This window comes from Galeopterus variegatus, unplaced genomic scaffold, assembly GCF_000696425.1.
Source record: "Galeopterus variegatus unplaced genomic scaffold, G_variegatus-3.0.2 Scaffold3405, whole genome shotgun sequence".
NCBI lineage: Eukaryota > Metazoa > Chordata > Mammalia > Dermoptera > Cynocephalidae > Galeopterus > Galeopterus variegatus.
In genome coordinates, this window is record NW_007729516.1 from 188,069 (window position 1) to 194,002 (window position 5,934).

Consider the following 5,934-nt stretch of genomic DNA (forward strand, 5'->3'; position numbering starts at 1 on the left):
AGGGGCGGGGGGCAGACAGCCAAGAGCCCCGGGGCAGATGCCAACCACGCCTCAGGGCCTGCAGTGTTGGTGGAGGGGTTGACCTGCCTCTACGCTGGTTCAGGCCCTGCTCGGAGACAGGACAAAGCCAGGCCCTGGGGGCTGGGAGAGTAGAAGGCAGGCTCCCTGTGGCTACCTTTTGGCTGCCCAGGCCTCTTGGTTCCTGGTCAGGGAGGGCACTTTTGTGAGTCCTTGATGGAGTCTGAGGAGGAGGTGGGCTCTTGCCAGCAAGAGAAGCAGGGAGGAAGAGGCTGGGTGTGGCTGGCAGACCAGGCCCGGGCAGGACAGGGATCCCAGACTCCAGTCCTGGCTCTACCCTGACCCTGGGGCATGTTACTTCTTCTCTCTGAGCCTCAGTTTCCCCACCTGCAAAACGAGGGCATCAGATCCAATGCTCTATGATCTCCTTCTCCCAGTCTTGATGCTTTATAATCTAATAAGGCAGAGATGGGAGATTTCCAAGGGAGCCCAGGGCAGGAGGGAGCAGCCTGGAAAGCTGTGGTGGTGGCCAGAACAGGAGGAGGCCCGTGTGAGAAAGTGCTCCCAAAGCCCCAACACACAGGACACTTCCTTGCATGGCCCCATGGCACAGAGCTGCTCTAGGTACAGCCCCTGTTCTGCCCTGCCTTACCCTCCCCAAGGGCGTGGTCTGGCAGCACAGCACAACTGCCACCACCAGCTTTTTCTGCAAGTGAGGGATGTCAGCCTCCTGGGTCAGCAGGGATTCCTCTCCCCACTGTCTGCAGGGCAGGGCCAGGGAAAATGTGACTTCATTCCTTGGTGGAGGACCTTCTCCAGTTCCGGCAGAGTTGGGTGGAGGTGGGGACAGCCCTGTCTCCTTAGGTCACACTCATCCGTGTGCAGGAGCTCAGCCACACTCTCCAGTCTCTGCCCCATCCCTGGACATGACATGTCAAAGCCTCATAGATGCTAGCCCAGATGTGGCAGCTGCTCTCCATCCTGCCTCTGTGCTCTGTGGCTCATTCTCTGTGGCCTCAAGCAGGGGCCATTGCTGGACAGTTGATGGTAAAACATCAAAGAGAAAATCCCACTTTCCAGAAACAGGTGTGGCATTGTCCACCTCCCCACCCCTCCCAGGACAATAAGCCTGGCTAAGGGTCAGGGCAGGCAGGGGCCACAGTGAGGATAGGCAGAGAGCAGAAGTGAATGGAGGCAGTAGCCTGGAAAATTACTAAATTTTTCTGCCTTTGGTGAATCACTGGTGGCCCACTAAATCTGGTTTTGATTTGAGAGAGATCTTGTGATGTCTAAATATTCAGAAGTTATCTGTCAGACACGGAGGAATTCACATGCTTTGAGAGGTGGGTGCCTGTCTCTCATCTCTCAGGGGATAGGATAGTCAGAGAGCAGAAGCTTCCTAGATCGTCCCCACCCTGCCCAGCCATGCGCTCAGCTCTGCTGGGGACAGGGGAGAGGAGGCCCAGACTCAGTCCACGGGCAAAGCCCGGACAGCAGGGCCTGGAAGGCGTGGTGGCCTTTATGGAAGGTCCTGTCCTGGAGGAGGGGCCAGGAGGGACCTCTTGCAAAGATGCGGTAGCAGGAGGAAGCATGTGGATGTCACACCCAGGCACAGCAAGCCTGGTGGCATGGGAACCTGGGCTGCTGTCTGGAGCAGGAGGGGTGGGTGGCAGTGGACAGCCTGAGGGCTGGGCAGAGCAGTTTGAGCTGAGAGGCCCTGAGAAACCCTGGCTCCTTTCTGGGTCTCTGTGCTCTGGGCCTGGGTCCCACCTCTGTTCCCCCAGGCTCAGAGGGGCTGTCCTCGCCTCACATGAAGGACAACTCCAGACTGGTACTGAGTCTGGCCCATGGCCTCTGAGACCCAGGGCTGGCAGGTCAGAGTCAGGAGGGGGATGGAAGCAGGTGCCCTATCCAGGAGGTTTTCTAGTAGAGATGGCAGCCATGGGTTGCGAGGGAGGGATTATTGGGAGGGGCACTTTCTGGTCTCCAGGACACTCAGGGGCTGTGTCCTGTCTTCCCTCCTTCCATCAGCGCACTCTGCCCAATTCAGGAAAGCCTGAGCAATCCTGGAAAACTCATCTGAGCTGTTGGTGACTGGAGGTCACTGCCAGTCCCCTCCCACCCCCATCTTCATCTTCCTGCTGGCCTCCTGGAGGGAATGAAGTCATTGTTTCCCATAACTGGGCTTGTAGGTGCTAAATCCCTGCTGGGCTTGGAGGGAGGGTCCCTTCCCACTTGGACCCTCTGCCCTGCACTCAACAGAAGCTTCTGGTCAGTGACAGTGTCAGCCACACCTGTGGGTGTCTTCTTTCCACACAGCCCAAGGTCCACACCCTTAGCCAGCGATCGAGGCTCTGTCCACCCACCGCTGGACAAAGCCTGAGGTTCTCCCACTTGATCTCTGTGGTGCTGGGATGCAGGCCATCCTGGGAATGGCCAGCTCTGACTGGAACATGGGTCTTGCTGGGCACGTCAGGAATGAGGCACATCTGGAAATGCATTTGCCGAGACCATAGCGGCCAGCAGGGCCAGACAGTGCCCAGGCCTGAGTGGCCTCGAGCCCCGCCTAGGGCTCAGGAGCTGGGGCAGCCCCCTTATTTAGCCTGGCTCAGGCCTGTGGACTCGGCAGGCTGGGCCCATGCCACGGTCCATGGGAGGGACCAGAGACGGCAGAGGGGGAAGGGACAGTGCCTGCCAAGTCAGGACACACTGGAGGAAGAGCTGGGAAGGAGAAGGGCTCTGCCTCAGAGGCCAAGCTCCGAGGACTGGCTGGCACTGCAGGGGGGACACTGGCTGCTCTCCCAGCTTCTCTTTGTGCCCTCTTTTCACCCAGTGCTTCTTTTGCACCCACCTCCCACCCCCACCCCAATTATGCAGGGAAGTTGGAGGCTGTCCCCTCACTCCCACCCCCACCATCCTGGCACCTCCTGGGACCTGCAGCCCCCAGCCCCTGTTACTTGTTCCTGGGCCCACAGAGCTGGAGTTTCGATCGGTAAGCAAGTGCATCGGGCCTTCCTGACAGGTGGGCAGAGAACTGGACTTGGGCTCTGGGATTAGGTGGTCCTGAGTTCTTATCCCAGCTCTGCCTTTCCTTGGCAATCACTTACAGTCTGAGCCTCCTGGCCTTGTGAGAAGACACCTTAGTCTGATGCTGCTCCCTTCCTTCCTTCCTTCCTTCCTTCCTTCTCTGGTTGGTCTGGATTTGTGGCAGACCCAGGAGAAAGAGGTGGAGCTTGTGAGAAGACACCTTAGTCTGACGCTGCTCCCTTCCTTCCTTCCTTCTCTGGTTGGTCTGGATTTGTGGCAGACCCAGGAGAAAGAGGTGGAGGGGTTTGGAGCCTTCGTGGGCCTGGGGCTCCAATGGCAGACCTTCTCCCTTTCCCACCCAAGTGGTCAGGTCATGGCCATGAGGTCTGCATTGGCATTCTGCCTGCATTCTGATGGTGCCTCCTGGTGATGGCAAGGCCTTTGTTCAAAGGAATGGAGCTATAGTGGTGGCATTAAGGCAGAGGTCATGCTGACAAGGGGGTGTGGCCTGAAATACAGTGGGTGGCGGGATGTCACCCTTAGGACCCTGATATCATTGAGTACTCAATTTGCTTGAGCAAACGTGCTGCCTAACCCATTAGCCCTGGGTCCTCACCTCCTGCCCTGCTCCAGAGCAAGGTGGGCCTCTGCCAAGTGCACACTCACACCCACCCCCACAGTCAGCCACTGTGTAGTTGTCAGCCACCGTGTCCCAGCAGAGCCTGTGGGCCCACGTGCAGGGATGGAAGCTGCATGAAGACAAGAGCTGGTCTGTCTAGCTCGTAGCTGTCTCTCTACACCCGCAACAAAGTTGGGCACATGATACATGCTCAGCAAATGTTTGTGGATAAATTAGTAATCCCAGGAGACTCTCACCACATGCACAGTAGCACATCATGTACCCTCAGTTGCACAGATCCTGACCAGCCCACAGACACTGTCACAGCCACCTGGGACATGTGCAGGTTCAGCCAGCTCAGCGCCATGCCAGCCTGAGTCCAGAGCCCCTTGAGGCCGTGTGACTGCTCTCCCCCTGCCATCTCCCTTTAGTCCTCTTAGCTGGGTCCAGTACCCACCAGTGTCAAAACTCAGCCCTGCACCCAGTGGAGGAGGGCAGGGACAGGAGGGTCCCATCAGGACACCAAGTGGGGAGGAGGACTATGCGTATGCCCCTCAGTGGACATGGTGTGAGGGAGACACCCCAGGAGCCTGTGGCCTGAAGGGAAATGGTGCTGTTCCAGAAGACCCCGGCTGGAGGGCCACCACAGCTCTACCCTCGGGAGCCTGGTCTGTAGGGGAAACCTCGGTGTGAGGAAATCCCAGCCCTGCAGAGGGAGCTCTGGCTGGATACCCTCGGAACTGACCAGAGAACTCCTCATGTGAGCCAGTGTTGCCACCAGGATGTGGGGCCAAGGGCCAGGGGCAGGAGGGAGCCTCCTAGGGCGTGGGAGATGGACCTTCCTTTACTCGGGGCTGCCTGGGGTAAAGGATGTGAAGGAGGTTCCGGGAGGTGGACCAGTGGGGCTGGCTCCTTCTTTCGGGTGGTTAATAAGGCACTGATTACTTCTGACCCCCTGGACTCTCTGAGCAGGTAGGACCCACTGGCCACACACTGTCACCTGCTGCAAGTCCGCTCCGTCCCGGACTTACAGGCACTTAGGTGCATGTAGGTGCATGCAGCTCCCTCATCCCCACCCCGGCAGGCCTCCTGCTCTCAGCAGATGCATTCCAGGCTGACCCCTGGCAGTTCACCCCGACCGCCAGGACTGCAGCTTGACAGAAGGCTGGCCGGGGGGGCTGGTAGCATCCTCTGCAGGACGGCCCTGGACAGGAGGCACAGGACGCACATGCTCATCCCTGCCCTATTCCTGGCATTTCAGAGACTTCCTTCCTCCCCTCTTGGGGCCTCAGTTTCTCACCCATCAGTGGGGAGAAGCCAACACTCCTGTGTAGGCCTGTGCTGGCACAGGCAGGAGATGGGAGGAGGGGGACAGATAGAATATCCCAGGCCCCTCCTGAGGGCCAGAGAGGGACCCTCTGTCCTGGGCCTGGCCCAGCCCTAGGCCCTGCCTGGCTTTTCTTGCAGCTCGTTCACATCCAGCAGGCGAGCAAGCTGGGGTTCCTGACTGGCTTCGGGCCCCGGAGGCCAGATTCTTGCTCCATTTGCTGCGGGGCTCTGGGGTGGCAGCGAATAGGGCCCAGGCTGGGCTGGGGGTCTGCAGGGTGGCCTCCTCCCTCCCCCTTTGGGGGTTTTGTCTGGTCCCTCCTGCTCTGCCTTCCCTCCTCACCGATCTCCCTCTGTCTGCTCCTTGGCTCTGGGTCTGGTCTGTCTCCCCGTTTCAGTCTGTCCCCCACCCTCCCAGCTCTCCCGCCATCACGTCTGCCTGCGCGGCCCATCCTGCTGTCCCTGCTGTGGATCGGGCTCTTTCCTCTGCTCCCCGCTCTGCTCTGGTTCTCTCTCCCCGATGCTGCCTTTCGTTTTCCTCCCCTCTTGGCGTCTCTCCCTTTCTCTCCTCACCTCTCCAGGGCCTGCTGGCTCTGGAGTTTGCTGCCATTCCTCCTGTCTCCCAGCAAACTCCAACTTGGCCACCTTTGAGAGGAAAGTTCTAAACTGTCATCATCTTCCCCCACCTCTCCTCAAAACATTGCTTCAAGTTGCCATCTGAGGGGCTTGAGGACTCCCGGAGTGGGGGCTTCCTGACATCCTTGCCTGCCACAGGCCCGCCTTTGACTACAGCATGGAGGGCAGGCCACAGACAAGCTCTCTGCACCTTCTGACACCTCCGTGGAGTGGGGGCTTCCTGACATCCTTGCCTGCCACAGGCCCACCTTTGACTACAGCATGGAGGGCAGGCCACAGACAAGCTCTCTGCACCTTCTGACACCTCC